Here is a 327-nt window from a genome sequence, read left to right as displayed (position 1 = left end):
TAATATAATATAATAATTATTTATTTTAATAAATTTATTAATTATGAGAATTATATAAAGTAAATTAACTAATTAAGTTTGTAAAGATAAATATCGCATTCAAATTTTTCTAAATAAAAAATATCCAATAATGGATTCAAATCAAACAAAACTGAAAGGTTAGTTGCTAAATCAAAATTTTGAAAAATGGGTAGACCATGATTATGAAAGAGCACCTTCTTCTCTTCGAGCTTGTTGGGGCCGAAGATGTTGAGGCGGTTTTCGCCCTCGGCTGAGGTGAGACCCTCTCGGGAGCATTTCAGCTGCGCGAACACTTCCTCGATCGGA

The sequence above is a fragment of the Ananas comosus genome, unplaced genomic scaffold, assembly GCF_001540865.1.
Source record: "Ananas comosus cultivar F153 unplaced genomic scaffold, ASM154086v1, whole genome shotgun sequence".
Taxonomy (NCBI): Eukaryota; Viridiplantae; Streptophyta; class Magnoliopsida; order Poales; family Bromeliaceae; genus Ananas; species Ananas comosus.
The sequence above is the reverse complement of the archived record's forward strand: the minus strand, read 5'-3'. Positions refer to the sequence as shown.